At 46.2% G+C, this 14,680-nt stretch overlaps 1 protein-coding gene across 1 annotated transcript in view; it reads left to right on the plus strand.

Annotated features, from left to right (window-relative positions):
- Positions 1–2,802: 2,802 nt before the first annotated feature.
- Positions 2,803–14,680, plus strand: part of gng8 (guanine nucleotide binding protein (G protein), gamma 8) — a 40,026-nt gene continuing 28,148 nt past the window's right edge. Inside the window, exon 1 of the mRNA XM_028792431.2 lies at positions 2,803–2,905. The gene's annotated coding sequence lies outside the window, so the exon portion shown is untranslated. The remainder of the gene's footprint in view (positions 2,906–14,680) is intronic.

Raw genomic sequence — 14,680 nt, forward strand, 5'->3', positions numbered from 1 at the left:
TCGGGTGAAGAGAGGGGCGGAGCTGTCAACTGATCACCACCTGGTGGTGAGTTGGCTCTGATGGTGGGGGAGGATGCCGGTCAGGTGTGGTAGGCCCAAACGTGTTGTGAGGGTCTGCTGGGAACGTCTGGCAGAGCCCCCTGTCAGAAGTAGCTTCAACTCCCACCTCCGGCAGAACTTCAACCATGTCCCGAGGGAGGTGGGGGACATTGAGTCCGAATGGGCCATGTTCCGTGCCTCTATTGTTGAGGCAGCTGACCGGAGCTGTGGCCATAAGGTGGTCGGTGCCTGTCGTGGCGGCAATCCCTGAACCTGCTGGTGGACACCGGCGGTGAAGGATGCCGTCAAGCTGAAGAAGGAGTCCTACAGGACCCTTTTGTCCTGTGGGACCCCGGAGGCAGCTGATAGGTACCGGCAGGCCAAGTGGAATGCGGCTTTGGTGGTTGCTGAGGCAAAAACTCGGGCGTGGGAGGAGTTTGGGGAGGCCATGGAGAACGACTTTCAGACGGCTTCGAGGAGATTCTGGTCCACCATCCGGCGTCTCAGGAAGGGGAAGCAGTGCAGTGTCAACACTGTATATGGTGGGGATGGTGCGCTGCTGACCTCGACTCGGGACGTTGTGGGTCGGTGGGGGGAGTACTTCGAAGACCTCCTCAATCCCATTAACATGCCTTCCAATGAGGAAGCAGAGCCTGGGGACTCAGAGGTGGGCTCCCCATCTCTGGGACTGAGGTCACCGAGGTGGTCAAAAAACTCCTTGGTGGCAGGGCCCCGGGGGTGGATGAGATACGCCCGGAGTTCCTCAAGGCTCTGGATGTTGTAGGACTGTCTTGGTTGACACGCCTCTGCAACATCGCATGGACATCAGGGACAGTGCCTCTGGATTGGCAGACTGGGGTGGTGGTCCCCCTCTTTAAGAAGGGGGACCGGAGGGTGTGTTCCAACTACAGAGGGATCACACTCCTCAGCCTCCCTGGAAAAGTCTATTCAGGGGTCCTGGAGAGGAGGGTCCGTCGGATAGTCAAGCCTCGGATTCAGGAGGAACAGTGTGGTTTTCGTCCTGGTCGCGGAACAGTGGACCAGCTCTATACCCTTAGCAGGGTCCTGGAGGGTGCACGGGAGTTTGCCCAACCAGTCTACATGTGTTTTGTGGACTTGGAAAAGGCATTCGACCGTGTCCCTCGGGGAATCCTGTGGGGGGTACTCCAAGAGTATGGGGTACCGGCCCCCCTGATAAGGGCTGTTCAGTCCCTGTACGATCGGTGCCAGAGCTTGGTCCGCATTGCCGGCAGTAAGTCGAACCCGTTTCCAGTGAGAGTTGGACTCCGCCAGGGCTGCCCTTTGTCACCGATTCTGTTCATAACTTTTATGGACAGAATTTCTAGGCGCAGCCAGGGCATTGAGGGGGTCCGGTTTGGTGGGCTCAGGATTGGGTCACTGCTTTTTGCAGATGATGTTGTCCTGTTTGCTTCATCAGGCCGTGATCTTCAGCTCTCTCTGGATTGGTTCGCAGCCGAGTGTGAAGCGGCTGGGATGAGAATCAGCACCTCCAAATCCGAGACCATGGTCTTCAGCTGGAAAAGGGTGGAGTGCCCTCTCAGGGTTGGTAGCGAGATCCTGCCTCAAGTGGAGGAGTTCAAGTATCTCGGGATCTTGTTCACGAGTGAGGGAAGGATGGAGCGTGAGATCGACAGGCGGATCGGTGCGGCATCCGCAGTAATGCGGGCGCTGCATCGGTCTGTCGTGGTGAAAAAGGAGCTGAGCCGCAAGGCGAAGCTCTCAATTTACCAGTCGATCTATGTTCCTACCCTCACCTATGGTCATGAACTATGGGTAGTGACCGAAAGAACGAGATTGCGAATACAAGCGGCTGAAATGAGTTTCCTCCGTACGGTGTCTGGGCTTTCCCTTAAAGATAGGGTGAGAAGCTCAGTCATCCGGGAGGGGCTCAGAGTAGAGCCACTGCTCCTCCGCATCGAGAGGAGTCAGATGAGGTGGCTCGGGCATCTGATCAGGATGCCTCCTGGACGCCTCCCTGGTGAGGTGTTCCGGGCACGTCCAACCGGGAGGAGGCCCCAGGGAAGACCCAGGACACGCTGGAGGGACTATGTCTCTCGACTGGCCTGGGAACGCCTTGGGATTCTCCCGGAAGAGCTAGAAGAAGTGGCCGGGGAGAGGGAAGTCTGGGCATCTCTGCTCAAGCTGCTGCCCCCGCGACCCGACCTCGGATAAGCGGGAGACAATGGATGGATGGATGGATGGATGGATGGATGGATGGATGGATGGATGGATGGATGGATGGATGGGTTTTCAACCAAGTATTAGAAATGAACATTTGATTTCCAGTTATTTCATTTGTCCAATTACTTTTGAGCCCCTGAAATGAAGGGATTGTGTTCAAAAAATGCTTTAGTTGCCTCACATTTTTATGGAATCGTTTTGTTCACCCCACTGAATTAAAGCTGAAGGTCTGCACTTCAACTGCATCTGAGTTGTTTCATTTAAAATTCATTGTGGTAATGTACAGAAGCAAAATGAGAAACAAGTTGTCTCTGTCCAAATATTTATGGACCTAACTGTAGATAGATAGATAGATAGATAGATAGATAGATAGATAGATAGATAGATAGATAGATAGATAGATAGATAGATAGATAGATAGATCTCACTGTATGTGCCATCTGAGGAGTTGGCGCGGCTCTGCCGTTTGTCCCCCAGGGTGGTGGGCACAGCTGGAGGAGCAAACAAGGAGGAGACTTTGCTGTCCTCCCTCCCTTTCTTATTTCCAGGTCTCCTCATTTGCTTTGCTCCTTTATTATTATTTTTTTATTCAACTCCACATCTGAGATTCCTTGTCTTGCTGGAGGGAAGGAAGAGAAACCTCAGAAAGAGACAGAAGTTTAAGGTAAGCCACTCTTTGAAATATGAATAAGCTGTCACTGTATGAATAAAAATATTGAAATGTGCAGGGGGTCAGCTACACAGGCAAGTGTGGGAACTCAAATAAATAAAACGAAAATGAAAAATATAGATTATTATAAAAGAAAAAAATGTACAAAAAGTAGATTGTATAGATATGACAATGTAAATTATGAAACTTGTACAAAAAAGGGAAACAGAATTAAAGGCAAAAAATAGCTGAACAAAAAAAATGAGCAGAAGAAGGAAACCACAAATAAGCATAAATGATAAGGGAGTGCGATGGCAGAAACTTAAAGATATGAAATAATGAAATGTGTGTAAATATTTACATTGCACTGTTATTTGTGGTGTTTCTAGATTTTTTCTATAATTTTTTTAAATGACATGCAAAACAATGAACAACTTAAAATAAGTTCATGTTTATTTGTGATACTTTTCCTGTATGTTTATACATTTTTAAAATGACTGTAAAACAAGAAAAACACGTAAAAGTAACTCTTACACCTTACTTGTGATATTTTTATGTTAATATTTATGCAAGTTTGAAATGACATGCAAAACAAGGAAAGCGTATCTAAATACGCCTAACTCCTTTATTTGTGATATTTTGTTTAATTTTGCATTTAGGAATTTTTGCAATGACTGTGCCAGACACATAAAAACACATATAAATACGCTTTAAACATTTATTTGTGAAAGTTAGATATTTTAAAATAACATTCAAACCAACGATAACACATATACTTCTGCGGATTACAGTTATATTTGTAACATTTTGTTTAGTTTTTCAGTTGTATTTGTTTATTTCTGTTATGCAAGTGTAGCGCAGTGCTTCAGGTGCCATCACTAAGTAAAGTCCCCGGGGGAGTTCCACTGACTAAACCCACCGTAGGGAACAACTGTGCTTGTATGTGTCTGCCAAGTCCCCAACAAGTTAGAAAACTGGTGCAGCATTCAGGTTGTTGATGTCCTGTTGGAAGGACTGGCACCTCATTTGGGATGATGGGTGAACCCTGGCCCGGTCGGGAGGTCATAATGGATGGGCAGTATGCACAGAGGACAGTAACCTGGCTGAGGTGGGACTTCATTACTATGCCACTTGGAGTGAAAGAATAATGGATGTTTTGGGTTATGACTGTCCAGCAAGAGCAGTTCCTCCCCCTGTATGACTGGGCTATTCTTCAGGACTACAACTCCCAGCATGCTCTGTGGGTGTCCATACTGGGACTATCCCAGAGGAGCACTGCCATTTTGGTGTATCTACATGGTGTTTAAGGGAACTCGGTTACCTGATTTGAAATTGGGTGAGTTATCATTTTTTTTTTTGGGTTACTTCATCATTGAGGCAATTATCACATTTAAATTTACATTTTTTCAACAACAAACCAAATGATAGCGATAACAGAATGCAATTGCATGCATTAACGGACTCGATAAAATCCATTGTCACGTCATTAAAAGCCCAAATAAGCTTGTGTGGCTTTTGTAGACTTCAGAGTCCAACTCAAGTGGTTGGAGAGGTGCAGGTGTTGTTAGTTGTTGATCGTGAAGGACTTCTGACCAACCATAGTTCAGGTTTCTTAAATGTAAATTCTGAAAGGCATACCTGATGGAGAGTTATAATCTGGTCAAATTTCCAGCTAAAATTATCAGTGCATCATGGAGTGCTGCTGATTAATGACAGTGTCAGAGAAATCCAGAATTGATCGAATGCACACTTAATGGAGCCCTGAGATTGTTTTAGTGTGATGTAAAAGTGAGAATCCTCTGGATCGGTCCACTGTATGCAGTGCCCACCTGGCCGGAGTTGGTTGTAAGCCCCCAGAAGAGTTTCCCCTATTTAGATCCTCGTGGCCGGATCTGTAACTGAAGCTGATGAAGAAGGACTCGGGAAAACCAAAAATCAGAGCCCTCATGATTGGATAAAGAAGGAAATTGACGAGCAGGGTTGGATCTCCCTTGGAGATCGATGTCCTCACGATTTCATATGAAACTTGCATTCCCCCTTGGAGATCGGTGCACTCGTGCGATCGCATATGACATCGACAAGCGGTGGGTGAGGAGGGGATGTTTCCCATTGGAGATCAGCACCCTCACAAATAAAATCAATGAACGACCCTCTCCTATTCTTCCCCTATAATATGAAATTATAAAATGAATGAGCGGGGTAGGAGGTTCCCCTTAGTGATCAACACCCTTGCAATCGCAAATGATATCAACATTCCTTCTTAGAGATCAGTACACTCACATGCCCACACTATGAAATCGTTGCACGGAGTGTGAGGTGTGATTTCTCCTTGAAGATCAGCGTTGCCATGATAATAAATGAAACAGAAGAGTGACCACCCCCCTTGGAGCTATCAAATATGGAATTATAAAATGAACAAGTGGGGTGAGGGTTCCCCTTGTCGATTGGCACCCTTGCAATTGCATAAGAAGTTAACATTCCTCTTTGCACTCTCTCGATCACAAATTAAATCAATGAGTTCCCCTTGAAGGTCAGTGCCCCGCGATCACCAATGCTCACCAAAGATTGGTTACCCTTGATACTGAGTACAGAATGAGTTTGTGGGGTGAGGAGATTTCCCTTGGTGAGCGGCACTCTTGTGATCGAATAGGAAATTAACATTCCCCCCTTGGAGGTCGATACACTCACACGATTGTATGTGAAGGGTGGGGTGTGAGGCGGGATACCCCCTTGAAGATCAGCACCCTCACAATTACAAATGAAGCCGACGAGGGTCTCTATCCCCCCCTTGGAGATTGGCACATTTGTTATCGAATATGAAATTATAAAATGAATGAGCGGGCTTTCCTCTTGGAGATCGATGCGGTCGTGCGATCGCATTATGAAATCAGTGTGCTGGGGGAGAGGTTATTTCTGAATGAAGATCAGAGCCCCGCGATCACCAATGAAATCGAGGATCGACTCTCCTCCTTTTGGAGATTGGTTACCCTTGATATTGAGTACAGAATGAGTGAGTGGGGTGAGGAGATTGCCCTTGGAGAGCGGCGCTCTTGCGATCGCATAAGAAATTAACATTCCCCCCTTGGAGGTCGATACACTCACACGATCGTATGTGAAGGGTGGGTGTGAGTTGAGATATCCCCTTGAAGATCAGCACCCTCACAATTACAAATGAAACCGACGAGGGTCTCTATCCCCCTTGGAGACTGGCACACTTGTTATCGAATATGAAATTATAAAATGAATGAGCGGGCTTTCCCCTTGGAGATCGATGTGGTCGTGCGATTGCATTATGAAGTCAATGAGCTGGGGGAGAGGTTATTTCCCCTTGAAGATCAGAGCCCTGACAATTGCAGATCTAACCGGTGTGTGACTCTCCCACTTGGAGATCAACACACTCGCCATTGCATGTGAAATTAACCTTTCTCCCTGCACATCGGTGCTCTCGTGCGATTGCATATGAAATCAATAAGTTGGACATTTGCCCTTGAAGGTCAGTGCCCCACGATCACCCTTCGAAGATCGGCACATTCGCGTGATCGCATATGAAATTATTAAAAGATGATTTCCCTTGGAAATTGGTATCCTTACAGTTGCATATGAGATTGTCATTCCCCCTCGGAGATCGACACTCTTGCGATCGCATATGCAATTCTGAAATGAATGAGCAGTGGCAGAGTAGGGAGGGAATTGCACTGATCTTCAAGGAGAACTGTCCCCTCCCTTCCCACCGCTCGTTGATTTCAATCTCCCAAATGGGGAACACCAAGTTCATATGTGATCGTGAGGACAGTGGTTGCTTATGAAATTAATGTTCCCCCATGGAAATTAGTACATATGCACAATCGCTTATGAAATCAATGAGTGGGGGGGGGGGGGGGGGGGAGGACTTCCCCTTGAAGATCACCGCCGTCACGATTTCAAATAAAACCGACGAGTGACTCTCCTCCTTGGAGGTTGGTGCTCTTGAAATTGCATATGAAATTAACATTCCTCCTTGCAGACCGGTGCACTCGCGCAATCCCATATAACATGGATGCATCACGCATTCCCCCTTGAAGGTCAGCTCCCCAATACCACCAATGAAATTGACAAGAGACCCTCCATCTTGGAGATCGGCGGATTCGTGCGATGACAAATGAAATTATAAAATGATGAGTTGCTCCCTTACAATTGCATATGAGATAAACGTCCCACCTTGGAGATCGGCACAATCATGATCGTTTATCAAATTCTGAAATGAATAAGTGGGGTTAGGGGGCTTCAGACTGATCTCCAAGAAGAACCTCCCCTTCCCCTCCCACTGCTCGTCAATTTCATATATATATGGGAAATGGCATGTTGGTATGTGATCACGGGGACACCAATTACTTATGAAATTAATGTTCCCCATTGGAGATTATTACACTCTTGCGATCGCATATGAAATGGGCAAGCAGGATGGGGGGGGGGGTCATCTCCCATTAGGGATCAGCGACCTGATGATCACAAATGAAATCGACTAGTGACCCTCCCACTTGGAGATCAGCAAACTCATACAGGCACATGAAGATCAATGCTTTAGCACCCCATCAGGCCATGGTGTCCTGTGGTCAGGAGACCAGAAATGTAGGACTGGTTGTACACTGGATGGCAGCACCCCTTGAGGCAATCCCCTGTATGGACACCTACTGTATGGCGGAGTGGTGGCTCTGAGCCTAGGGATCTGCACTGGCAATCGGAAGGTTGCCGGTTCGAATCTCGTAAATGCCGGAAGAGACTCTGCTCTGTTGGGCCCTTAAGCAAGGCCCTTAACCTGCAATTGCTGAGCGCTTTGAGTAGTGAGAAAATATTACAGGGCAGCATGAAAGTTGTGGTCCAATGGAGCTCTCCTATTGGGTTTCATGGGGATCACAAGGGGTTACTAATGGGAAATGAAGGCCCTGTTCCAGAGGGGGGATCCTCCTGATGTGGACATATATCTTGGAGGGAATAATTTGGGCACTGGAAGACCTCCCAGGTCTGGTTTTTAAAGCAAACCCTCCAGTGTGACAGAAGAATCAGAAGTGGGAGAGGAGAAGGACTTCACTCTCCTGGGAGGACTGGAGGAGAAAGAGAAGAATTGTGCTGCGCTATACCTAGTTATGGAAGGATATTTAAGGTACTCTGTAAAATTAAAGCCCTTGATTTGAACCCGGGACTGTGTGTGGTGTAGTCGTGCCTGGTGTTTGGGGCTCAGTGACTCCCCCTGCAGGCTACAATATGTACAATATGTATTGTTAAACATGAATAAGTCACACAGACACAGCCAGGTGTGGGATTTGAACCCAGGATGCTGCAGCACTAACCATTAGGGTGCCCCTGAAAGTGTTTATTTCACATGTTCTGCATTTTTACTTTGGGTATAAATTGAGTTTATCATTAACCAGCCACCAAATTAAAGATTGTCACAAAGATTAGTTGAGGTGTCCAGTCTGTGACTAACTGCTAATGTCATAATGACTGTTACGTGACGCTGCTGTATTTACTGTGCAGTTAGCCGCATATCTCATTATTTCTTAATGCCCCTTTAGACGCCCTGATTGGCTGCTGTGAGTACTCCTTTTTTAGAAGGCAGCCTAAAAGACATGGGGGGGGGGGCAATGAACTCAGACGGCAGATGTGGTCTCCTCACCTGACTCTCCTGCGCTCTTCTTCCTCTCAGCAGTCGTCTTCAACCCGCCGTGATATCGAGCAGCTCCGGTGTCTAATAGGGGGCCTGCTGGGAGCTCTAGTGAGGGGAGCAGGTGTGCCGAGTCAATAATTATCTGTTCACCCTCCCCCACCGCCCCCTCGCCTCGCCCCACCCGCTCTCACTTTCAGACACTCCAGGTAATTGTTTTGTGTACTGCAGAGTGCGTTTCACAGGCATTTAACGGTGACTCCTTTTATTCGTGCGGGTTCATCCTTGTTTTTAAGAACACAGAAACAGACGCCGTGACATCTCCCCGTGAGAGATGAGCCTTTCCAACACACAAGTCACATTCTGTTTTCTGACACGTTCCTTGAGCCGCTTCAAACAAGCTTTTTGTTTCAAGGGAGAAAGTGAACGGAAAACAAGTCTCAAGCAGTCAACCAGATATTCTGTTGCTTAAAGCTACACGTTTGGCTCATTCGACGTTCTTCCATATCTCAGAAACCTCAGTGTGCTTCATGACGTCCTTCAACTTGGCTAGAGTTGAACATCAAATGAGCCATATGATAATTATGTACATCAGTCCTTATTTTTGGTTTTGTCTATGCATACCAATTACAAATATAATAATTCTATACACTTATATAGTGCCTTTTCTCACTACCCAGAGCACTTTATTGAGTGGGGAGCCACTTCAACCACCACTAATGTCTACTTGGATGATGATACAAGGCCATTTTGTGCCAGTATGCTCATCACACAACAACAGTGAATTTACAGTTAGGTCCATAAATATTTGGACAGAGACAACTTTTTTCTAATTTTGGTTCTGTACATTACCACAATGAATTTTAAATGAAACAACTCAGATGCAGTTGAAGTGCAGACTTTCAGCTTTAATTCAGTGGGGTGAACAAAACGATTATATAAAAATGTGAGGCGACTAAAGCATTTTTGTAACACAATCCCTTCATTTCAGGGTCTCAAAAAGTAATTGGACAAATGAAATAACTGGAAATCAAATGTTCATTTCTAATACTTGGTTGAAAACCCTTTGCTGGCAATGACAGCCTGAAGTCTTGAACTCCTGGACATCACCAGATATTGGGTTTCCTCCTTTTTAATGCTCTGCTAGGCCTTTACTGCAGCGGCTTTCAGTTGCTGTTTGTTTGTGGGCCTTTCTGTCTGAAGTTTAGTCTTCAACAAGTGAAATGCCTGCTCAGTTGGGTTAAGATCAGGTGACTGACTTGGCCATTCAAGAATTTCACTTCTTTGCTTTAATAAACTCCTGGGTTGCTTTGGCTGTATGTTTTGGGTCATTGTCCATCTGTATCATGAATCAATGTGACTGCTGTATTTAGCTGGATTTGAGCAGACAGTATGTCTCTGAACACCTCAGAATTCATTCGGCTGCTTCTGTCCTGTGTCACATCATCAATAAACACAAGTGTCCCAGTGCCACTGGCAGCCATGCACGCCCAAGCCATCACACTGCCTCCCTCCACGTGTTTTACAGATGATGTGCTTTGGTTTGGATAATGAGCTGCTCCACACCTTCTCCACACTTTTTACTTGCCATCATTCTGGTAGAGGTTGATCTTGGTTTCATCTGTCCAAAGAATGTTTTTCCAGAACTGTGCTGGCTTTTTTAGATGTTCTTTAGCAGAGTCCAATCTCGCCTTTCTGTTCTTGAGGCTTATGAGTGGCTTGCACCTTGCAGTGCACCCTCTGTATTTACTTTCATGCCGTCTTCTCTTTATGGTAGACTTGGATATCGATACGCCGACCCCCTGGAGAGTGTTGTTCATTTGGTTGGCTGTTGTGAAGGGGTTTCTCTACACCATGGAAATGATTCTGCAATCATCCACCACTGTTGTCTTTCGTGGACGTCCAGGTCTTTTTGTGTTGCTGAGCTCACCAGTGCTTGCTTTCTTTCTGAGGATGTACCAAACTGGAGATTTTGCCACTCGTAATATTGGAGCAATCTCTCCGATGGGTTTTTTCTGTTTTCGCAGCTTAAGGATGGCTTCTTTCACCTGCATGGAGAGCTCCTTTGACCGCATGTTGTCTGTTCACAGCAAAATCTTCCACATGCAAGCACCACACCTCAAATCAACTTCAGGCCTTTTATCTGCTTAATTGATAAGGACATAACGACGGACTTGTCCACACCTGCCCGTGAAATAGCCTTTGAGTCAATTGTCCAATTACTTTTGAGCCCCTGAAATGAAGGGATTGTGTTCCAAAAATGCTTTAGTCGCCTCACATTTTTATGTAATCGTTTTGTTCTCCCCACTGAATTAAAGCTGAAAGTCTGCACTTCAACTGCATCTGAGTTGTTTCATTTAAAATTCATTGTGGTAATGTACAGAACCAAAATTAGAAAAAAGTTGTCTCTGTCCAAATATTTATGGACCTAACTGTATAAGGCTGGAGGTCTAAAACCTACCTTGTGACTCATTGTGCACCGCCATCCATTGTAAAGGGGCACGATCACTGATGAGGGTAAACTCACAGCCTAGGAGGTAATACCTTGTGGTATAGCAGGTCCGCAGCTTCCAATAAAAAATTGCCAGGTTTTAAATCTGTATAGCCGTGCCCTTCTCCGTGGGCGCGATTGCATGACCGCGGGGAGTTAATGGGGAGGTTGGAGTGAGTCGCACCTGCACATGTGGGTGCGGTCGTTCTCAGTTGCCTCATTGGCTTCCTGTGGTGTGTGATTAAGGTGCTGCATCCACAGAGGCGCGCAGGGGGGTGTATATATATGGGTCGACACCAGAGAATGGGGATAGATAAATTGTGGAAGGAAGAAATGGAAGGAGATAGATAGATGGATCGAGGAAAAGAGAAAGGATGCGGTTAAAGGACAGAAAACAGCAGTCATGATGTTACGATCTGGCCACTTGGAATGTGGAGACACCACAAGCTGGGGCCCTGCTAAGGAACGTTAGCCGATGGCGCTCTGGGGCCTAGTTCGCCCCACTGAAAACAAGTGAGTGGGGTGAGCAGAGAGGTGTCCTCCCGAGAGATCTGAGGAGCGACTACGGGTGCGCGAAAGATCAAGGGAGGAGAGCCAACCTCGGACGGTCTGGCAGTGACGTCTGTACGGAGGCCAAGACGGAGGTTGGCCGAAGGAGCTCGTGGCTGTGGGTTCTCTGCCGGCTGAAGGAGCAATGAGTGACCCGGGGAGAAAGAGAGACGGAGATGGGCTGGAGAGTAAAGAGAGAGAGAGAGACTGCGTTTTAACTGTTACCTCTGATTTTAAAGGATTTATTTATTGATGGTTTTTAGCCCCACTGGACACTTGTTTTCTGGACTATTTATTTAATCTGATGCACTGCACTTTTTGTTTTGATTATTGTTTTAATAAAATTACTTTAGCACTTTTGGAAATATCCCCTGGCTTCATTTGAGAATTGTCCTCATTTGTCAGCTCATCTCAGTGACATTATCGACGGTATTGGGTTCAGGACCCCATCAGGATGTTGGGAGCCTGAAGAGAACCCGCATCATCACATACCTCAGCTGTGTAACTGCCCACTTAATCGTCAAGGTCTCCCATTCCACTGCTACCTACCTGGTTTTCCTGTCCGGTGTGTTTGACACCGTTGACGCTTTGGCTCAGCAAGACACCCAGTCCTGTGTCTGCAGCGTCAGTCTGGAGAATGAAAGGTAAAGAAAAGTCAGGAGCAATTAATGGTGTTGACGTCAGGGTGTGCCTTCAGGTACCAAATGGAGTGTCAACGTTTTCATCCCATACCACATGATTATTGGCCTGCTTCTTTATTAGGTTAGTGAAGGTACTGCTGTTTCAGAAAAGTGGGGTACAAAACGGCAGTGGTATCCTGCAAATCTGAGAAAGGCTTGGACCTGCCTCTTGGTTTTCAGATAGGGACAATTCAAGATGGCATCAACTTTGGAACACTATGGCCTTACTGTGTCCCTGCCCACCCGGTAGCCCAAATGTTTGGCCTCATTTAATCCAAAGAAACACTTCTTGGGATTAATTCTATGACCGGAGCATGAAGCACAGCTCGGACCTGCTCCAGGTGTTTCTTCCTTGTGTTGGAATAGATGACAACGTCATCCAGATAGGCGGCACTATAGGAGTTGTGGTGACATTGCACTTTATCCACCAGATTTCGGAAGGTTGCTAAAGGCCCATGCACTCCAAATGGAAGTACACAATATTACCAGTGTCCACTGAGGTGCTAAATGTGGTCTTGACCTTCGCAGAGTCTGTTAAAAGAACTTGCTAATACCCTTTGGTCATGTCAAAGGTGGTCAAATGCTTTCCTTTACCCAGCTGCTGAAGGAGGTTATCCACGTGTGGTATATGATAAGCGTCAAATTGGGAGACTCGACTAAGCCAAACGAATCGTTGCAGAACATCTGTCCAACTCCCGTCGGGCTTAGGAACCAAGACAATTGGGCTAGACCAGGGACTATAACGCTCCTCTATTACACCTTGCTCCAACATTCGCTTGAGTTCAAGCTCCACTTGCCTCTGGGAGTAAATAAGGGAATTCCATGATGATCACACTGGGCATTTTCCACTGCTGGGTTACAGGGATAGGGACAAACCTTTTGCTGGAAGCTCTAGACACAGAACAGAAACAGCCAAGGACAGGACCTCCCCAAGGGCTTGTCACACACTCCACATACACATCCAACTAAACCAATGTTAGCTGATAGGTGGTGAAGTGGTGGGAGAGATAGCCAATTAGAGGCAGGAGATGAATAGGGGGCCAGAATAACTAGGCCATTGTGGGCAATTTAGCCTGAACATCGGGATACACCCTACTTTTTACGAAGGATGCCCAGGGATCTTTAAATGGACATAGAAAGTCAGGACCTTGGTCTTCTGTCTTACAGTATCTGAAGGATGGTGCTATTTTTCCAGCACAGTGTCCCTGTCACTGCACTGGGCCTTTGAGAACCAAATTCATACAACAGGGTAAATGCCCCCTGCTGGCCTCACTAAGGCCTCTTCCAGAAGCACCCCAAGTATTTTCAAGATGGTCTTCTATCCAAGTACTGGCCAGGCCGGAACATGTTTAGCTTCAAGTGGACAACCTATTCTGAAGTGTGTGTGCTGTGGCTGCTGGTATGTTTCGTGTGTTTTGTGGGTTGTCCCTAAGAGGTGTGGCCACCTGTCAATCACCACCTTGTCTTTGACAGTTCCTGGTGGTTCATTTCTAAAGTGCCTGGGAGTTCACTTCTGTTTCGTTGTTTGAACCTTATTGCTCTGATTTTGACTATGGTTCTAGATTATTGTTCTGGGTCTTATTTGCATTGTTTTTGGGCAAATCCTTTGTTTCTTCTGATCTACGGAGCTTCATTGTTGTGGAAGAGTAATTTATAAAAATTAACTTTTTAATTTTATAAAGATTTGGCACTTGCACCTATTATTAGCCAGGGTTTGAAGGTGATATCCCCCTCTAGTGGGCATTTTTGCAAGTGCTTTTAAAATTTTTTTTGGATTGATGTGCTTTGGGGCATCCAGTTCACGACATCCATTTAAAGACAACTGTCCCTTTTCCTATTTTGAGCTCCTGTGACAGAGTTTCTCAGTGACACTCTTTAATTGCCATCTATAAGCAGCTCCGAGTCCTTTACCCCCTCAGGATCTCCTCCACATTTCATTCTGGAACCTGCAGGTTGTTCTTGCATGTGTGCGGCTTCAGATTGTTTTCCATAGCTGAACGTGGCTGTGCACCAATGAGTTTAATCAAGATGACATGATGGTACAAGTTTTCAATTTGGAGCTTAAGATCTCCTGGGACGTAGCAGCGTGAAAAAAATAAGCCCCAGATGGCCCACCAGGGAGTGCATCCATAAGTCTCACCTGCCTCAGGTGTGCTGGGAGCACTTTAGAGATTAGCTTACTAAAACGAGGACCAAGGCAATATTAAGCGGATGAAAACAAGTCAATGGGCATTTCTTTCTGTCAATACCTTTGCTTGGTTAACTTGAATTTTTGAATTCAGTTTTCAAGATGTATTCCAAAAAAGCACTCCCAGCAGTTAAATGTTTTAAAACTTTCTGCTTCCATTTGCCCTCCAATTAATGCCCTCTACCTATGGCATGAATGGAATAACCCACCTGAAATGGTCATCTTGTCTCTTACATGCCTA

Source organism: Erpetoichthys calabaricus, chromosome 1 (assembly GCF_900747795.2).
Source record: "Erpetoichthys calabaricus chromosome 1, fErpCal1.3, whole genome shotgun sequence".
Classification (NCBI taxonomy): Eukaryota; Metazoa; Chordata; class Cladistia; order Polypteriformes; family Polypteridae; genus Erpetoichthys; species Erpetoichthys calabaricus.